The 21,554-nt window shown below is 35.0% G+C and overlaps 2 non-coding genes across 2 annotated transcripts; both read left to right on the forward strand.

The window, feature by feature from the left end:
• Nucleotides 1-3,719: 3,719 nt before the first annotated feature.
• Nucleotides 3,720-3,825, forward strand: LOC111477396. Its single transcript, XR_002717313.1, has one exon. It is a non-coding gene; the product is annotated as a U6 spliceosomal RNA (small nuclear RNA).
• A 1,034-nt stretch (nucleotides 3,826-4,859) lies between these two features.
• On the forward strand, nucleotides 4,860-4,964 carry LOC111477363. The gene has a single exon (XR_002717282.1). It is a non-coding gene; the product is annotated as a U6 spliceosomal RNA (small nuclear RNA).
• Nucleotides 4,965-21,554: the final 16,590 nt, after the last annotated feature.

Raw genomic sequence — 21,554 nt, forward strand, 5'->3', positions numbered from 1 at the left:
TTTGTTTTTTTTTTTTTTTTTTTTTTTTTTTTTTTTTTTGCAAATCGTGACCCCTCCCTTTTTCTCCTTTCATTTTTTTCAATTATCCATTAATAAACAAGTGATGCCCCTTCAAAACTCTCTTGGGTGAGAATAATTTCGTGAAGTTTATCCTTCATATATCGAATAGTTATGCTTCTAATATGTAGTTCAAGGCTGTGTTCTCAAAAGATGACTTCATTGATAAAAAAAAAAATTCCTCCGATTCAAAAACTCTTATGAGTTCTTACCATTCTGCTTGTTATTTAATGCAATTATTCCAGTTGTTGTCTTGTTCTTGTTGTTGTTTCCAACTATTTGTTGGTTGTTTCCAACTATTTGTTGGATTTTTTGTCAATTTATAAATTGCTGAGCATTCTCCTTCCTTGAATTCTTCTTACTTCCTCTTATTAGTGAGCACATCGTTCAAGAATTTCACATAATGTGGCATTTGCTTCAAAGCTTCCATTAGTGGGATGTTTATATGAATTTCCTTCCCAATATCCATGAACATATCAAAATGGACTTCCTCTTACAAGTATTTTTTGAAACATACTCCATATGGTTAATTACATGTTCGAGTGTGTTTGGGATCACTATTCATGGTCTTTCCGAAACTAAATTTTTTTCAAATTGCTTGAATATATGCCAGATTGAGTCTAGTTTGGTAAAACTCAAATATTATTGTGAGAGCCAAACTAAATAGGTGAACCGACCCAAATAGTAAGCAAAGGTCGTTCCATGTAGCCATTTACCTGTTTGATCGTGTTAGAGTTCACTTTTCACATCCTCTCCGGAGCTGTTTTCCTCAAATTTCTTGAGAATATCCAGAGTTGAATGTACTTTCTATAATATTAAAAATTATTGTAAGACCGGTATAAAAAGGGATGAATCGATCTGAACAATGTACAAATATAAGAAAAGGCAATAGAATGATGTGGTATATTCCTACATTGCCACATCACTCATCTTCTACATATTGTCTTTACGATACACGCGACAAAGACCGCTTCCTACCTCTGGAACTCGTTCGTTCTCTAGCGAATCTTTGATTGTCTCTAAGACCTGAGTACGATTGATCATTGGAGACTCATTTTAATTCATATGGTTCAAAAACCACAAAAATATGTTGAGTCAAAGTAGGTTGCTCGGTATTGGCTTACCTAGAAAATCAAGACAAGTTGCCCTCAATTCGGACGATTGAGAGCTTATCTCCTCTCAACTTCTTCAGCGACTAAGTTCCTTAATTTGTCCTAAAGCTAGTGGTATAAGACCCATATCATGACTCAACCGATGGAGAACGAATTTTGTGGATAAAGTTCTAAAGTTCCAAAATTTGATACTCACCGAAAGTCAACATTTTGGTTCTTCGGTTCTAGTGACTTTTAGCTTATGGTTTCTTTAGTAAATATGTTTCTTTTCTTGCCACAAAGAAATGCAAATAAGTTTTTAGGGATGAGATTCATCGTGGAGAGGGAATTTCTCAATTTTTAGAAACTTAAGTCGAGCCTTCCTCTGGTTATTTTTCTTCAAGCTCTTCATAAAATTCTTTCTATTTGAGCTCAATAAACTTTTGGAATATATTAGACATGCTAATTTTTACGAAATCAAAACCGCTTAAATTCTAGATTTCTTATTAATGGAGCACAATTGGCGTTTTGTAGATCACTTTCTTATGAACTTAAAGAGACCAAAATCTCGAAGAGATCTGTAGAGGAAGAATTTTTTTTAAAAAAAAAAGTGAATAAACATACCCATAATCTAACTTTCGATAAATCTGGTTACTTTCGACTTTTTAAAAATCGGTCAAAGTAGTGAGGTAGGGTTGTGCTCTTTCAAGCAAGAATAATTTGAGCAATCTAGGTTTTATTGGAGGTGGTGTTGAGGATGTGAGGGTAAACATGTAAATTAAATCATTTTCCTTACCATTTATGTGTTCTCAAATTTGAATTCAACCAATGAGAGTCTTCCACTTGTCAAACATCCCATGGTTGATAATTTTTGTAATTATCCCAAACTTTTTCTTTAGTTATTAATTATTAATTTGGTAATTATCTCAAAAAAATTATCGTTTTATACCAAAAATATCAATTTGTCATCTTGTGAGCTAGCTTCCAAATAAGCCAGCATCGAGGGGCTTAATTTCCAATTTGGTTAACTATGGGCCATTTTTACAATTTCCCACTTTGTAGGGCTATCTTTATTAATTTGGTTTATTATAAGGGCATTGTTCGCAAATTGGATTTCGCGTGGGTTAAATTTTTTATTTCACTCTTTTAGAATTATTTTTCCAAAAATAACCTTCTAGGGCCTTTTACTATCTTTACATAATTATTCCTAGGCTCTGTTTTTTTTTTTTTTTTTTGGGTAAAATGATTGCATAATATTTGTTTAAATATGAATCTACTAGGTGGACTCATATATGTACTGTTAGGTCGGACTACAGACTAGCACTCACTTATGCGGCTGGAAACCAATAGCAAAAAAAAAAAAGTGTGTATAGTATCTTGCTCTATGCATCCATACAGAACACGTACTAGAGAAGAATCTTGTGCTCGTGACATACAGCATACAACACACTTTGAGGGTTTGACGTGCCACCCTCAATTACAAATTTACGCCGGTGCGACCCTATTCAGGAGGCTTGACGCCGTGTTCACATTCACTAGGGGCACTCATCATAAGTCAACTACATGCGTAGTCCCAAGTCCGTTTTCATGATCGGTTTATAGAATTGCGGTCTTAGTCTTTATCCCATTCCTACACTTAATTGGAGCACTCACCCTAAGCCATCTACCTGTGTAACCCCAAATCTTTTCCAAGGCTAGTTTAGGAAATCGTAACTTCTTCCTTACCCGTTTGTACACTCAATAGAAGTTCTCATCTCGAGCTAACTACCCATGTAATCTCAAGTCCTTCTTCAAGATCAATTTACATGATTGCAACATCAGCCTTGACTCGACCCTACACTCAATAATAACTCATGTAACTTTGGGGTTCTGATGATATTTTTCATACTATTGTTAAGCTTTCTTAATCATTATTAGATGTCATGGAGGGTTATTAGGTCCTTTGGGGCATCTAGGTGATTTATTCCTCATCTTGCATTTTTTAGGATGCTTGGGGTTAGCTCCTCGGGGCTAGTTCAATCTCTGGGTGCACCCAAGTCTTGACATATGATCGATACTCATAATCCTAGAGTGCTCGATCTATTAGAAATGTACTGGCCTAGGTCAATATGTAAACCGCTCTAGCTCTAGTGCCATAATCTTAGCTTGTTCCACTCATGCATACTTTGTTAGGGAGATATTTCTATCAATCACCTACAGCACGAAAACACATAATCTACTCATTAATGCATGCTTAATAGACAAATATTCATATCAACCAGCAAGGAAATCATAATCTAAACATTCAAACAAACTCAATGGGGAAATAACACCCATTAGTCACGCATACCACATCCTAGGGGCATTTTATTAATTTTCCTAGGGGCATTTCGATAATTTTCCTTAACATACATAGCATTTTCATCCAAATAGCCCTTTTAGAGTCCTAAACATGCATAATCTACCATTTAAGGCAAGATATGCTCGCATGCTAGTATGTCCTTGTGTTAGGAGCTTCAAATTTTCTAAAATTTCTCTAGTATAACCTAATTCAAATCATAATGAGGTTAACAACGAAATCGGAGAAGAACAATCGAATATAGGTCAAAACATGTAAAAATTGGAACGATACAGAGGTGATTAGCATGACCCCTGCAAAAGGATGACACATACATATTGAGAAATGGTTAATTTTTTTTTATAAATCAGAGTGGCATAGCTAAAGCGTGGTGGGCCCATAACCCACAGATCCCAGGATCGAAACTTGGCTCTGATATCAATTGTTAATGTCCATTAACTTTAATGATCGAGAGATAACATTTAGTTACTTAGGTAGCTCTACCACTGCTTCTGTATGAGATTAATGTTTGATGCCCTTAATGACTTAGTATTGATGAATATGATATTTCATGACATTTCCTTGATGATTTTTTATAATATTGATTAAGCTTTCTTAAAATATTGATTAAGCTTTCTTAATCATTCTTAAATGTCATGGAGGCTTGTTGAGTTAGCCCCCAAGGAGCTAACCCCAAGCATCATAAAAAAATGTACTGACCTAGGTCAACGGTGCACTCAAGTCTAGACATATGATTGCTACTCATAATCCTTGAGTGCTCGATAGAAATGTACTGACCTAGGTCAACATATAAACCGCTCTAGCTCTAATGCCCTAATTAGCTTAGATCACTCATGCATACTTTGTTAGGAAGATATTTCTATCAATCACCTAAAGCACGAAAAACATAATCTACTCATTCATGCATTTTTATTAGGGATATGTTCCTATCAACCAGTAAGGAAATCATAATCTAAACATTCAAGCAAACGCAATGGGGAAATAACACTCATTAGTCACCCAGGACACATATCATAATATCTTATCCTCCATTCCAGCACAATGTAAAGCATAAAAATTGGTATGCATCATAAATTCTCATCCTAGGGATATTTCCTTAATTTTTCTTAACATATAAAATATTTTCATCCAAATAGTTCTTCTAGAGTCCTAAACATGCATATTCTAACACCTAAGGAAAGATATACTCCCATGCTATTATGTTCTTACACAAGCATTACTTGAGAAAAGCGAGAATGACTAATTATATGGATGACGTATGCCTTTTTGAGCAAGCTTTTTCTTATGTTAGGAGCTTCAAATTTTCTAAAATTTCTCTAGTATAACCTAATTCAAATCATAAGAAGGTCCACATCGAAATCAGGGAAAAACAATCGAATATAGGTTAAAACGGGTAAAAATTGGAACGATACAGAGAAGATTAGCATGGTCCTTGTGGAAGGATGACACACACAAATCGAAAAATTGTCCAATTTTTTTATAAATCAGAGTGGCGGAGCGGAAGCGTAGTGGGCCCATAATCCATAGGTCCCAAGATTAAAACTTGGCTTTGATATGATACACAACCCCAAGACATGATTTTGAAAGTTATGATATAAAATCATATGGTATGAAGGAAAATAGGAAGAGAGGTTGTTTTGGACCTCATGAATTATTGTATGTTACAAACATGGGGCTTATGATGAACCCTATGAAAGGGAATATGATCATTATGTTTAACATGATGTTAAGATGGTTGCTACTACTTTCGGGTTTCCGACAACAACACTAGAGAATGCTAGCCCGACTAGAAGGGACCCAGAAGGTGTGTAATAATTCTGAATACGACTTAAAATGATAGGTCTTATTCATGTTGCATGTTTTAACTACTCATCCAACGATCCCATTAGGACAGTCACCTAAGGAAATATGACTTAAAATGACATGTTCCATTCATGTTTGTATATCCCATTAGGATAGTCACCTAAGGGAAACCTAAAATGTCAGGTCCCATTCATGTTCCCATTCACCATTACAATATTCACCTAAGGGAAACTTAAAATAACAAGTCCCATTCATGTTTGTATATCCCATTAGGATAGTCACCTAAGGGAATACGACTTAAAATGATAGGTCCCATTCATGTTTGTATGTCTTTTCATTTTCTAGCTCCAATAGTGGGGTCACTTACTGAGTATATAATACTCAAGCCACATGCTACTTCTATATTTCAGGTAAAGTTTGTATGTCTTTTGTATTGTTTTAAAGACATTTTCTTAAACATGTATGCCCATAATGTTGTTTTATGGAGTTGATTTAATTGATTATTTCCGCATAAGAAGTTACATTATATATACTGTAGCGACTTTAAGTTTTTAGAAATCTAGGGTTCTTACATTTCTCCCCTCAATTCTTTCATGAAACTTAAAAGATGGAGTCTCAAGAAATAGTTCGGGGGCGATATCTTACCTTTTCGTGGACTGTATCCTAAATTATCAGCTTCCAAACTTGGTGGAATACTCAATTTTGGGGTTTATTGAGTACGATTATTGTTGCATATTAAGGCCACGATTTTTTTCACAAGAATTCTTTCTTATATTCCCCTCAAACTAGATGAATTAATTTAGGATGACAACTATGGCTACTATTGGATTCAAACTTTCGGTTTGCATTTGAACCAAAAATGTAGAGTTTGATCCTCCTAGGTAGCTTGATCTCAAACGAAGTACCCCTCAATTCCTTCATCAGATATGCTTTATTTAGTTCCCTAAGTCTAACGAAAACCTCAATTTTAAATAAAATGGGCTAGAAATAAGAGTTAGAGTTTTGCCCCCAAAACTTGCATGATATTATATTCCTCTAATTGGGAACACTCTTGTAACTATTGTCAAAATTTAGTGAAAGTTAGTTTGAATTAGTTAAGATATTCATATTCATAATCATAATCAATTAATATTTGAAGAATACATTAGTTATAGAATATATTTGAGATTCAGTTAATACAAGTTATTCATATTTCGTTAATATTTAGATAATATATTAGTTATAGAATATATTTAGATTCAGTTAATATTTTTCTCTTTGGATTTGATTAGTAGTATATTTTATTTATGGTCAAGATTGAGATAGTTTATATTTTCCTTATTTGTAGGTATTAGTTCCTATCTTGTATTTATTTGAACCTTGTGAATATTAATAAAGCTTGAACCTTCAATTCGAATTCTATTTCTTATTCCTAAATCTTATTCTTTCATTGACTAATAATATTTTCATATCTATTCACCCTTTTGAGTGATAGATATTGCGCGTAAGTTGGTATCGGAGTCAAGTTGGTACGGTTTGATATTATTACTAAACCAGATGAATGGGGGAAGTGCTTTTATGGGTATAGCTATGGAAAAGCTTGTTTGCAATAACTATAGTTATTGTAAGTTCTGTATGGAAGCTTATCTACAGGGGGAAGTTTGTGGGATTTAATGGAAGGTGATGACACAGAAATTCCAGCAAATACTCCCCAAAATGTAGAATTACGCTGACAATGGAAGATCAAATGCGAAAAACATATACTCCACAGAATGCAGAATTACGTCGACAATGGAAGATCAAATCCGGAAAAGCCTTATTTACCTTGAAAACTTTGATTATGCGAAAAACATATACTCCACATAATGCAGAATTACGTCGACAATGGAAGATCAAATCCGGAAAAGCCTTATTTACCTTGAAAACTTTGATTAGCAAGGAGTATATTGATCACGTTCTTGATTAAAAGTCACCAAAGCAAGTATGGGAAACACTTCAAAAGTTGTTAACTAAGAAAAATACCACTTCACTACAATTTCTAGAGAATAAACTAGCTATGGTAACTCAAGGTAATTTTTCTGTTGAAGAATATTTTTTTAAAGTGAAAAATCTGTGTTCTGAAATTTCAAAATTAGATGCTAAGGAGCCAGTGAGTGGTGCTCGATTACGGCGTCATCTTATTCGTGGATTACGAAAAGATTTATGCCCTTTATGTTCTCAATACAAGGGTGGGCAAATCAGCCTACAGTAATTGAGCTTGTGAATCTTCTTTCCAATCAGGAAGCTTTGATTAAGCAAATGACTAACAACAACGAGTTTTCCCCAAAGTCATAAGATGTGTTGTATGTCAAAGATCAAAGGAGATAGAATTTTCATTCAAAGCCTTCTTCAAGCAATGAGAATCAATTCAGGAGTGAGGAGTTGTCAAAGAAGCCATTTAAAGCTTGTTACAAGTGTGAAAAACTGGTCATTTTAAACGAGATTGCCAGGTGTAAGTAGTGTGTGATCGTTGCGGAAAGCTAGGCCATATTAAGCCAAATTGCCAAGTCAATACAGGAATTAGAAGCAAATGTTGTACATGAAAGTAAAAATTCTTCCTATCAAATTTGGGAATATTGCTTAACCATTGAGGTTCTTGACCAGCCAACAAACGTGACTTCAGCTGTACATCAAGATGATGTCTCTACAGATGCTCATGCCTTTATAGACTACAGTGAAGAATGGATTCTCGATTCTGGTTGTTCTCATCATGCAACTGGAAACAAAACTCTTCTATCAGATGTTTTTCCACATTGTCAAAAGAAGAGTAAAGGGCCTAACAAAGTGGATGAATTGGAATCACGGCTTTCTCAACTCTAGGAGGAACTGAAGAAAACAAGTGATCAACTAAGTGCATCTGAATCACACAAAAAGAAGCCCAACAGAAAGCAGAAGAAGCAAATAAACAACTATCAGATATGTCTGCAAAGCTTGAAGAATCCCAAGAGCAAGTGATTGAGCTCTCCGCTTCTGAGGAAGATCGTGTTCAAGAACTGCACAAAATTTTTCAAGATCGCAATCGAGCATGGAAGTCCAAACTCAAAGCTGTTCAAAAGCAGCATGCAATGGATGTTGCTGCATTGGCCTCTACCATAAATGAAGTTCAAAGGCTCAAGGTCCAGCTGAACATGGTGTCTAAATCCAACCAAACTCGAAGTAACCTCGCTAAGTCTATGGAAAAGCTTCAATCAGATGGTCAAAGTTGTTGATGCCTACAACTCTTTGTCACCAGAATTGGAGGAATCAAAAGATCGAAATTCAGGGAAGGATGGCTTTGATTTTTATGGAGCGAAGGGAAGATGCCAGAAAGGTTTAAATTTCGGTCGTGTTGGTGGTGGATTTAGGAATTATTGCTCGAATAGTTCGTATGAGAGAAGTAATAGGTATTCGAATGGGGATGATTCATCTCACTTAAATGGGGTTTGTCAAGGGTCTTTGATGAAAATAGGAGGAAGAAAGATGAAGGGTTTTTTGTTCATTGATTACCAAGTCAAAAGGAGATGGATAAAAATAAATCTATCTATTTTATTTATTTATTATAATAAATGCATTGCTTTGGAAGAATGGGCTCTCATTGTTTTCTAAGCTATTTCATAAAATTAGATGCATCAATGAGATTCCTTTATCTTCGCATTACATTAATTTTAAATGTAGTTGGTTCATTCATTCATTTAAGGAAAATATTAAATGATTTCATTGATTTTAAATTTGGTCGATTTTTTAAATAATAATAGTTATTTTTTTTTATTGAGCTATTCTCCTATTAACTTTAAATAATATATATTTTTTTAGTAATTTTTAATACGTTTTCAAATATTTTATTTTAGTTCTTCTAAATTAGAATTATTATTATTATTGTTAAAATATGGTTTATAATTGTGGGGCTTTAAATACATTTATATATGTTCACTCATGTTTTTAAATAAATAGGATATGTATAGAAGATATTTAAAGTTGAAAACATTTTTAAACTATTTTAGAAATTTTAATCAATATGTGAACCTATTTATAATTGAAAAATCTAAAAGCTTATCTATAGCCTTGAGTTTAGATTTTATTTTTAGATGAGTTTGGATGCATAGTGGACCTGTTTTATAAGACCTCCTAAACCGTGTTTGAACCCGCACGCTTCACTCGACCTAATGTCGTGACCTGCTCTCCTCCTCAGCGATTGCTTAGCTCGACTCTACCACTTCGTTCCAATGTTTTTCAAGACCTTCCCTTTTTGTTTTTTTGTTTTTTTTAATCCTCTTGAAGCCCATTTTAGTATTTCTAAAAGAAATTGAGATGAGTATGGCCACTTTTTGCCCAATTTAAAGAATTCTAAGATAAATTATAGGTTTAATTGTGGGCATTAGGTAAATTAAAACGTTGAATGTGTTCTAATCCGGTGTCGTGAATTCTCATAAGTTGACTTGGATTTTAAATGATAGATTTGGACTAGCTCCATAGTTAAATTAGCAACTTCGACTTAAGCTACTCAGTTAAGTGGCTCGACTTTTGGCTTGGTTGAGTAACAAATAATCATTCCCAACCTCCATTGTTATAGCTTTGAAGCCTATAGCTCTAGTACCAGTACCTTTTTGATATTGAATACCTTTTTGACTTTGAGACTACTACTAGTAACGAAGCTCAACCTTACTCAATCAGTCTACGAAAGAAGGGGAGTGGAGATCTTTCTTTAAATCATTCCGAAGTAGCATTTGTTGAATCGAAGTTATTCATTTTATTCGCTACTAGAGCCCGTTTCTTTACTATTACTATTCAAGATGAAGACAGGATTGAATCGAATACGGAAAGGTCATGGAACCCATACGGCACCGGACTGAGGTATGAAATGAAGGACGAATTAAACTCGCTTCGGGCTCAAGCTTAGATAGAAGAGTTCCAATGAGTCCACTAGTCCATCAATGAAAATTTGATAGAAAGCTCAAGCGGAGAAAGTAACAATCCTTTGAATAAGATTGGCTCAAGGGGTCAAAAAAAAAAATAAAAATAAAGAACCTCTCCGACTGTGTCAACCAACCCTACGTTTAGTCTCGTGTCTATAAGATCAACCGATTCGCTCCAGGTAAGATGAACCCAACTATCACTAGATCGAAGCCTAGATGGCATTGATCAGAACACCTTGATGGGATAAGATTGTTGGAACTTTAGAGGGTCTTCGTTTACATAATCAGTCATATAAAAGATAATGAATGAATTTGACTTTTCTCTCCCCAATCAATGGTCGAGCTATTGACATCCGTTAGTAGCGGCCGTTAAAGGAAAGGAATTGGTTCGCTTTTGTTTGTGGAAAGCCCATGCATGAATGAAGTGAGGCTGCTCAACAAGCAGAAGTAAGCACTTCGTTCGGAAACTCAATCAAAAGGCGAAGACCTCATATTTTTATTACCAACCGTGTACATTCTACATACGAGATGCTTCCAAGGTGAGTAACAAATAATCATTCCCAACCTCCATTGTTATAGCTTTGAAGCCTATAGCTCTAGTATCTAAAGAAAGATCTTTCTTTAGATCTATCTTTCTTTAGATCTGTCAAGAATTTTGTATGCATGATGCATAGGCTCGTTATGTTAGTAACCTACATCACTACTTTTCCCCTTTATAAAATTAGGCAAAGAATCGAGAGTAATTCAAGGAAAAATTTTGGGTAAGCCTTCTCGATTTTCTTCAAAAATCTTCCTTTATAGAAAATTTCAAAGGCTACTTTTGGTCTCTTTAGACTACTGAGGAAAGAGAAGAAAGAGCTTAATAGGAGGATAGAGTTTTGTCATTCACCCTTCTGTTAGAAGTTTTAAATTTGGTTGTTTTTTATTTGAAAGAATTAGAATGTAAAATTTATCCCAAAAGTATCTTGAGCATGAAAAGCTCAAATAATAATAAGCAAAGGAAGACCCTAAGTTTCTTTTGGCAAGTTTGGGCCTAAGTTTCTAAACATTGAAAAATTACTCCTCCACAATGAATTTCATCATTTAAAACCAATTTGTTAAACTTTGTGGTAAGGAGAGGAGCAACTTTGGTGAAGAACCCAAAGGCCAACGATGAATTTGTAAGTTTTGAAATCCATAACTTAAACCACGAATTTTGTTCTCTGTCATTCGAGTCATAACATTGATCTTATTTCATTAGCTTTAGGGTAAGTTAAGGAACAAATTAGTGAAGAAGTGAAAAAAAAATAACTTTAGGGCAAGTTAAGGAACAAACCAGTGAAGAAGTTGTGAAAAAAAAAAAAAAAAAGCAATGTATGGTCCTAATCCAAGAACAAATTGAAGTTGAAAATCTAGGCAAGTTCATTCCCAGGTACCTTATTTTAACCTCTTATATCTAGCTCGTTAATAAGACAAATGAATTGAAATCAGTCCTATACAATTCATGCTGTGTAGAACTACATGATTCGTGAAGAAATCGAGTAGACGCTCACTGATCAAGAGAAAAAACATGATTTTTAGAGGATACAAAGTTGAGATTTTTATGTGCTTCTGATGTGCCAGCTTTAGAGCTTGTCATATCATCATCTTTAGGTTATTTACCTACTAAGTAATAAATAGATTAGTTTAACCATTTTTATACCACGTTCACATTAAGTTTTGATTTGATGTTGGAGAAAATAAACTCAATTTGGTACCTAACCAAGAAAATTAAGGAGAAAATAACTTACGGAATGTAGCAAAAAGAGAACACGAACACGACCGAACAAGTAAACCACTATATAGACAAACCTTTACTCACATTTTTGAATTGGTTCAAATACTTTTAGACCATTTCTCAAAAAAAAATTTATTTTTCTAGAACATAGGCACTATTTGCCAATTACTTAAGAAGTTGGAAGGAGTTTCAATCTTGGGAAAAGTCATAAATAGAGCACCCAAATACAACCAAATTAGTAAGTAACTTAAAAAAATACTTTAAGGAATAGATTAGAACCTTAGGAAAATGAATAACATTCATATTTAAAAGCCTAATTGACCGCATTATGAAAGATAAGCCTCGAAAATCTAAAACTTTACCGTTTAGCACAATATTCATTTATACAGTATTCGCTTGCATGAATTGTGAATACAAGTAGTTTTATTATCCCACAAGTACTTAAGTATACTTTATTGATTTATTTTTCTTTACTTGAGTAGGTTGAGTATCTTGCTCATATGTCCCCAATTAGTATTTGGGCGATAGTTGTGTGGCCTAGATCATGAGCTATGACCATTTTAGATCATGAGCTATTGTCTTACGATAAGTTGATCTTAAAACCTAGCTATTGAGTCACACAAACTTTTTGGGATGATTAGGTACCTTATAGGAACGTTTAGGCATAACCCCTATTCATAAATTATTCAACATGGGTTAGGGTTTACTTGGTACATAGGAATTAGTTATCACCCATAAAGGGACTCCAAGAGTCATAGAAGATACACTATTAAGGTAGCTCTGGTTATGCGTAGTGGGGAACCATGGTCTTACACTTTTCTAGCCCATGGAGCCTATATGAGTAGATAGTCTAGTGTTCTGGCCAATAGAAGCAATCAACCGTAGTTACTATTCTAACTTGAGGAGGGTGCAAGAATAGGTAATTTATTTATTTAGCATAAAAAGGTGAAGTCATAGGTAGTTGTTGATTGGTGTCACAATCAATGATAAGATTGTGAGGCGAGAAAGTTATAGAGGATGATGACTAAGTTAAATGGGTAAGAGTTCACAACCACACTCAGAGAAAATACGTTGTGACCCCCACACGCAAGACAGTCAACGGGCGACCCTCAAGTGGCGCCCATCCGACCATAGGAGAGGCAAGATTGAGAAGTATCATGATGCAACCGAGGAGGATGGTCCATCATCCAACACACCAAGAGTATGCATTCAAGTTAAGTTGAGGCATACACAAGATTCGAGAGATCAACGTGACATGAGTGTCAAAGATAAGCTCGAAGAGGGTCAGGTTCGCCCGATCAGAAATCGGTCCAAGAGGTGTGTGAACCGACTGGTGGGTCCATACGCGCACCTATAGACCGTGTGTAGGGAAATTAAGTACACATCCAAATTGCCCGGTTAGAATAGCCACTGTATGAAAATAAACAGTCATGATAGGTCCCACTCATGAAACTATACGTGATTGCATTAAACTCAAATAGGGGTCACCTACTCAGTATTTCTTAAAATACTCAAGCCATGTGCTACTTCCATTTTAGGTAAAGGCAAGGCACCCCTGTACAGCTCGACCCTCAAGTAAAGACTATAACACATGCATAGAATAGTTGTATTTAAATTCCTAGATCATAGGTTAGTATAGGGAATTTTTCAATTTTAATTTTTTTTTTTTTTTTTTTATTACTTTCATTATGTTGCTTTAAAGATGTTTTCAACACGTACGTCCATGACAATGTTTTACGATCATTCTTTCAATGTTTATTTTTGGATAAGAGATGATGATAGCAACTTTAGGTTAGTAGAAAATCTAGGGTCGTCACAAAATCTTTGGATGTCATTTTTAATTGGGAGTCACTATAAACTTGAAAACAATGTATAGGTAAAATATTCTAATCAAATATATATATATATATATATATATATTTTGCAAATCGTGACCCCTCCCTTTTTCTCCTTTCATTTTTTTCAATTATCCATTAATAAAGAAGTGATGCCCCTTTGAAACTCTCTTGGGTGCGAATAATTTCGTGAAGTTTATCCTTCATATATCAAATAGTTATGCTTCTAATATGTAGTTCAAGGTTGTGTTCTCAAAAGCTGGCTTCATTGATATATTTTTTTTTCCTCCGATTCCAGTGATTCAAAAACTCTTATGAGTTCTTACCATTCTGCTTGTTATTTAATGCAATTATTCCAGTTGTTGTCTTGTTCTTGTTGTTTCCAACTATTTGTTGGATTTTCTGTCAATTTATAAATTGCTGAGCATTCTCCTCCCTTTGCTGGACATTTCAGAGTGTCATTGACATAGAATTCTATTTGTTGATCATTCATTCTCAAAATTATAGTTCCATTGTGGACATCTACTAATGTTCTCGTTGTTTTCAAAAATGGTCTTCCTAAGATAATTGGTACATCACGATCCGCTTCATAGTCTAGAACAATAAAATTTGTTGGATATATGAATTTATTCACTTGAATTAAAATGTCTTCAATCTTTGCTTAGGGATAAGTGATGGATCTATTGACTAAGTGGATGGTGACTGTAGTTAGTCTAGCCTCACTATTCCTTAACTTCTTATGAATGGATAGAGGTATTAAGTTGATGTTTGCCCCCAAGTCACATAATGTTCGACCTAACTTTTTTCCTCCAATGGATACAAAAATAACGAATGGGCCCGAGTCTTTTTCCTTTAGTGGGATTTTATTTTTTCGAATTGCACTACACTTTCCATTTAGTGCTATCACCTTGAATTCTTCTTACTTCCTCTTATTAGTGAGCACATCGTTCAAGAATTTCACATAATGTGGCATTTGCTTCAAAGCTTCCATTAGTGGTAAGTTTATATAAATTTCCATTAGAGATTTATCTTTGGAATCTGGGTGTCGCACTGGCTTTTTCGCCAACCAAGTTGCCGTCGCCCTTCTCGCCAAAATTGGCTGCTTCGCCCAATGTGGCGACTCTTTCGGCTTCAACATTGTCTTTGTCCCTTGCTCTAGGTTTCCCCTTCTACTTCTTAGGGTTAGAAATATTCTCACCAGAGCCAAGGCAGCATCGTCGCCAATCCCTCTTCATGGGTTAGACATATTCTCGCCGAAGCCAAGACAGCATCGCCGCTGAGTGGCGATCCCTCTGCAATTTTTTATGGCCAAGAACCGGGTTGTTAGCATCTTCATGAAAAGTGTTTCTCAACCTCTTTGAATTTTTCAGATTCAAGCTTCACGTTCGTTTAAATCCGACGCTTAGCTTGCGGTGGGGTGTTAAGGATATTTAGTAATAAATTATAGTTTACCATATATATTATATTTGATATTTTATTATAAGGAAAATATCTAATATTTGCCTTATTATCATAGGTATCTTTCCATTTATTACTATTTTGATATCCTTGTGGCTACTATTGGATTCAAACTTTCGGTTTGCATTTGAACCTAAAATGTAAAGTTTGATCCTCCTAGGCAGCTTGATCCCAGACGAATTACCCCTCAATTCCTTCATGAGATATGCTTTATTTAGTTCCCTAAGTCTAACGAAAACCTCAATTTTAAATAAAATGGGCTAGAAATAAGAGTTACAGTTTTGCCCCCAAAAACTTGCATGATATTATATTTCTCTAATTGGGAACACTCTTGGAGCTATTGTCAAAATTTAGTGAAAGTTGGTTTGAATTAGTCAAGATATTCATATTCATAATCATAATCAGTTAATATTTGGAGAATACATTAGTTATAGAATATATCTGAGATTTAGTTAATACAAGATATTCATATTCAGTTAATATTTGGATAATATATTAGTTATAGAATATATCTTAGATTCAGTTAATATTTTCCTCTTTGGATTTGATTAGTAGTAAATTTTATTTTATTGTCAAGATTTAGATAGTTTATATTTTTCTTATTTGTAGGTATTAGTGGGTATCTTGTATTTATTTAAACGTTGTGAATATCAATGAACATTTAACCTTCGATTCGAATTCTATTTCTTATTCCTAAATCTGTATTATTTCATTGACTAATAATATTTTCATATCTATTCACCCTTTTGAGTGGTAGATATTGCGTTTGGTATCAGAGCCAAGTTGGTACGGTTTGATATTATTACTAAACGAGATGAATGGGGGAAGATTTTCTATGGGTATAGCTATGGAAAAGCTTGTTTGCAATAACTTTAGTTATTGGAAGTTATGTATGGAAGCTTATCTACCGGGGAAGATTTGTGGGATTTAATGAAAGGTGATGACACAGAAATTCCAGCAAATACTCCACAAAATGTAGAATTACGCTGACAATGGAAGATCAAATGCGAAAAATAGATACTTCATAGAATGTAGAATTACACCGACAATGGAAGATCAAATGCGGAAAAACCTTATTTACCTTGCGAACTTTTATTAGCAAGGAGTATATTGATCATGTTCGTGATTTAAAGTCACCCAAGCAAGTATGGGAAACACTTCAAAAGTTGTTTACTAAGAAAAATACCGCTCGACTGCAATTTGTAGAGAATGAACTAGCTATGGTAACTCAAGGTAATTTTTCTATTGAAGAATATTTTTTTAAAGTAAAAAATCTGTATTCTGAAATTTCAAAATTAGATGCTAAGGCGTCAGTGAGTGATTCTCGATTACGGCATTATCTTATTCGTGGATTACGATGCTCGATTACGGCATTATCTTATTCGTGGATTACGAAAAGATTTTACGCCCTTTATTTCCTCAATACAAGTGTGGGAAAATCAGCCTACAGTAATTGAACTGGTGAATCTTCTTTCCAATCAGGAAGCTTTGATTAAGCAAATGACTAACAGCAACGAGTTTTCCCCAAAGTCATAAGATGTGTTGTATGTCAAGGATCAAAGGAGACAGAATTTTCATTCAAAGCCTTATCAAGCAATGAGAATCAATTTAGGAGTGAGGAATTACAGGTGTGGAAAACCTGGCCATTTTAAACGAGATTGTCAGGTGAAAGTAGTGAGTGATCATTGCAGAAAGCCAGGCCATATTAAGCCAAATTACCAAGTCAAAATGCAGGAATTAGAAGCAAATGTTGTACATGAAAGTAAAAATTCTTCCGATCCAATTTGGGAATATTGCTTAACCATTGAGGTTCTTGACCAGCCAACAAACGTGACTTCAGCTGTACATCAAGATGATGTCTCTACAGATGCTCATGCCTTTATAGACTACAATGAAGAATGGATTCTCGATTCTGGTTGTTCTCATCATGCAAGTGGAAACAAAACTCTTCTATCAGATGTTTGTCCACATTGTCAAAAGAAGAGTAAAGGGCCCAACAAAGTGGCTAAATTGGAATCACGACTTTCTCAACTCTAGGAGGAACGGAAGAAAACAAGTGATCAACTAAGTGCATCTGAATCACACAAAAAGCAAGCCCAACAGAAAGTAGAAGAAGCAAAGAAACAACTATCAGATATGTCTGAAAAGCTTGAAGAATCCCAACAGCAGGTGTTTGAGCTCTCTGCTTCTAAGGAAGATCGTGTTCAAGAACTGCACAAACTTTCTCAAGATTGCAATCGAGCATGGAAGTCAAAACTCGAATTCCCATTCATGAAGTTCAGAGGCTCAAGGTCCAGCTGAACATGGTGTCTAAATCCAACCAAACCCGAAGTAACCTCACTAAGTCTATGGAAAAGCTTCAATCAGATGGAATCAAAACTTTTGAAGCCTACAACTCTTTGTCACCAAAATTGGAGGAATCAAAAGATCGGAATTCAGGGAGGGATGACTTTGATTTTTATGGAGGGAAGGAAGATGCCAGAAAGATTTAAATTCCAGTCGTGTTGGTGGTGGATTTAGGAATTATGGCTCGAATGATTCGTATGAGAGGAGTAACAGGTATTTGAACGGGGATGATTCATCTAACTCGAAGTGGGGTTTGTCAAGGGTCTTTGATGAAAATAGGAGGAAGAAAGATGAAGGTAATTATAGCAGCGGCGGTGGTGGCAGTCGACCGAAGCTTAATCTGGAGCCACGTACGCTGCCGGTGAATGATGTGAAGTTGTCGAAGATATCAAGGACGACCGCGAGGTTCAAGAATTCAAACCCATTTGGAATGGTGAGGCCAAGGGAAGAGGTTCTAGCTGAGAAAGGACATGATTGAAAAAAACTTGACAAGGAGTTAGAATCGAAAATTATGGAAGTGTCAAGGGAGAAGACTGAAAAATCCAACGCCATTGGGAAAAAGAGCTTTGGCAATGTAATTGGTCAGGCTGCTGAGGACAAAATAGAGAGAAGCTGGAGGAAGCCGAGTTTCAATAACTCTGGACCAGTGGGGTGGGGTGCTCAACCTGATAAAAATCCTAATGGTTTTGTGGATGCTAATTGGGCTGTTGACATGAACGACAGATGCTCCACAAGAGGTTTTTGTTTTACAGCAGGCTCTGTTGCAATTTCATGGTACAGTAAAAAGCAAAGCATCGTTGCTTTGTCAAGTTGTGAAGCCGAATATGTAGCTACTACAATGACTACTTAAGGATTTTTGTGGCTCATCACGAGGCTTATTCAAGAAATGGTGACTACTCATTATCATTTTGTTTGAGAGAATGCTAACGCAAGATGTTAAATTGCAGAAAATACAGACTAATAAGCAAGTTGCGGACATATTTACTAAGGCACTTGCCAAAGTAAAGTTTGAAGTTTTTCGTAAAGGCTCTCAAAGCTATTGAGAAAATAAGTTTACACTAAGGGAGGCTGTCAAAATTTAATGCAAACTTATTGTTAGTTTGAATTAGTCAATGAATATTTTTTTCTTTAGATTTGATTAGTACTGTATTTTATTTTATTGTCAAGATTTAAATAGTTTATATTTTACTTGTTTTAGATATTAGTTGGTATCTTGTATCTATTTAAACTTGTGAATTTCAATGAAGATTGACCTTCGATCCTAATTCTATTTCTTATTCTTAAATCTGTATTCATTCGCTGAGTATTCACACTCTTGAGTGGTAGATATTGCGTTAGCTATTACCCTTTCAGGTCTTCTATGGAAATGTTTCTTGGAGGTGCAGAAACCGATTGGGATAAGCCTCACGCGACGAATTCGCGTGTAAAATCGAATTGAATTTTTTAAGCCCCTCTGGATTACTTCAATGGCGGCCCAAATTTGGGAAATAGATTTGGGGCATTTTGCCCCTGCTTTCCTTCACCAAAATTGTGGTTAATCTTATTTAGAAAGAATAGAAACAAGTTTGGAGAGAAATGATTGACTATAGCTCTCAAATTTGGAAGGAACATGAGAACTCAAAACCTAAAAAATGAAAAAGCTTATAACTCGTTATTGAAGGCTCGATGTTGCTTGCTTCTTGCTCCAAATGAACTCACATGGCTCATGACTTAAGAGAAATGATCCACCGCCTTTGAAACGTTTAGAACCACCATGATTTTGTAGTTAATCCTTTTGGATTTTTCGCTAGAAAATCCTGTGCCGATCAAAGCTTTGTCAAATTTAGTTATGAATTTTAGCCGTTGGATTTGATGATCTGTGAATGTTCTAGATCATATCCAATTTTGAGGGAGATCCAACGACTAGATTTCAAGAGACTGTGGATCAGGTGCATAAGGGTATCATGGAGGATCTAATTTGACAATTTGGTGATTCTTTTAAACTTTATAAATAAGGTCACTTTCTGAAAATTTTAATATTATTTTTTTCGAATTAATCCAAATTTTTTTTATAAAATTGGTTACCTCTTGTTAGTCATCTTGTTGAGTATCTTGAAGTTCATATCCATAAAGAAAGAAAATTTGGAGAAATTTTGGATCGAGTCTTCTTTACACGTTAAATCCTTTCTCGAGGGAAGTGTATCATGTGCTATCATGTGAGTGGGGTGACGTATACTTTCGTAACATAGACACATAAAATATATTGTGTACGGGGGAGTGCGAGTCTACAAGCCACTAGTCCTATTCTTTTTAGTATCTCAAAAGGATGGAAGAACTTGGGGCTTAGCTTCCCTTTCTTTTCAAAATCTGAACATCCCTCTCATGGGTGCTATCTTTAGGAACACATGGTGTCCTACATCCAAATTTAGGTTTTTACGCCTTCCATCTGCATAAATATTTTATGAACTAAAATTTTATTTTTATTAGAAATAAAAAGATTTAAAAAAAAAATCAAACTTAAATCAAACGAACCCAAAACTATATGGTTGGGTTGGGTGGATTTCAGTTTTTGTGATGTCCCACATTGGATGGGGAGGACAACAAAACACCCTTAAGCGTGTGGAAACCTTCCCATAGTAGACGCGTTTTAAAACCTTGAGAGGAAGCTCGTAGGGAAATCCCAAAGAAGACAATATCTACTAGTGGTGAGCTTGCGTCGTTACTGGTAATAAAGCCAGACACCGGGCGATGAACCAGCGAGGAGGTTGTTCCCCAAAGGGGGATAAACACGAGGTGGTGTGCCAGCGAGGACGCTGGGCCCGAAGGGGGGGGGTGGATTGTGATGTTCCACATAGGTTGGGGAGGAGAACAAAACACCCTTTACAATGGTGTGAAAACCTTTCACTAACAGACACGTTTTAAAGTCTTGAGGGGAAACCCATAAAAGTAATATCTGCTACTGGGTCGTTATCGTTTTTAACCTGAGTTGTTCGAGTTAAAATGAATTAACATCCCAAACAATTGAACTAAGAACAAAACCCTCTCACCCTTTCCACATATATATATATTTTTAGTAATTTTTAGTAGGTTTTCAAGTATTTTATTTTAGTCCTTCTAAATTAGAACCATTATTATTAGGGTTAAAATATAGTTTATAATTGTGGGGATTTAAATACATTTATATATGTTCACTCATGTTTTTAAATAAATATGATATGTATAGAAGATATTTAAAATTGAAAACATTATTAAACTATTTTAGAAATTTTAATCAATAATTGAACCTATTTATAATTGAAAAAACAAAAAAGGTAACTATTGTTTCATGTTTTCTAAAATCTAAAATCTCATCAATAGCCTTGAGTTTAGATTTTATTTTCAGGTGAGTTTAGATGCATAGGGGACCTGTTTTATAAGACCTCCTAAACCGTGTTTGAACCTGCACGCTTGACACGACCTAATGTTGTGACCTGCTCTCCTCCTCAGCGATTGCATAGCTCGACTCTACCACTTCGTTCCAATGTTTTTTAGACCTTCCCTTTTTGTTTTTTTTTTTAATCCTCTTGAAGCCCATTTTAGTATTTCTAAAAGAAATTGAGATGAGTATGGCCACTTTTTGCCCAATTTAAAGAATTCTAAGATAAATTATAGGTTTAATTGTGGGCATTAGGTAAATTAAAACGCTGAACGTGTTCTAATTCGGTGTCGTGAATTCTCATAAGTTGACTTGGATTTCAAAGGATAGATTTGGACTTGCTCCATAGTTAAATTAGCAACTTCGACTTAAGCTACTCAGTTAAGTGGCTCGACTTTTGGCTTGGTTGAGCGAATTGTACGTTGTACGATTACACGTGCCTCGTGTCCCTATGTTGTGTTATACCATATTTATAAGGTGTGGTATAATGTGATTATTTCTTGTTATAGAATAGTATGATGCTGATAATATTTTATGTATAAACCTCCATACACCATGTTGTGTAA

Source organism: Cucurbita maxima, unplaced genomic scaffold (assembly GCF_002738345.1).
Source record: "Cucurbita maxima cultivar Rimu unplaced genomic scaffold, Cmax_1.0 Cma_Scf00003, whole genome shotgun sequence".
In the NCBI taxonomy this organism is placed as follows: Eukaryota; Viridiplantae; Streptophyta; class Magnoliopsida; order Cucurbitales; family Cucurbitaceae; genus Cucurbita; species Cucurbita maxima.